The sequence below is a fragment of the Eimeria mitis genome, genomic scaffold, assembly GCF_000499745.2.
Source record: "Eimeria mitis Houghton genomic scaffold, Emh_scaff6768, whole genome shotgun sequence".
NCBI classification, from domain to species: domain Eukaryota; phylum Apicomplexa; class Conoidasida; order Eucoccidiorida; family Eimeriidae; genus Eimeria; species Eimeria mitis.
The window spans coordinates 1,100-1,338 of NW_013574885.1; positions in this window are offsets into that span (position 1 = coordinate 1,100).

A 239-nucleotide genomic window follows, 5' to 3' on the forward strand; every position below is an offset into this window, starting at 1 on the left:
ATTAATTGATAGATATAAAATAGTAGAATATATTTATTTTCTTTTATTAAATGTTAATAAAGAAGAAGAGGAAGAAAAAATAAATAGGAAGATACGCTGTAGCCCCCCCTGGTGCTGCCAATGCTGCACAGGTATAAGTTAGTTGCAGAAGATGAATGAAAAAGGAATATTAATAGAGAGAGTGAAATATATGAATATATATATATATATATATATATATATATATATATATGAAATTC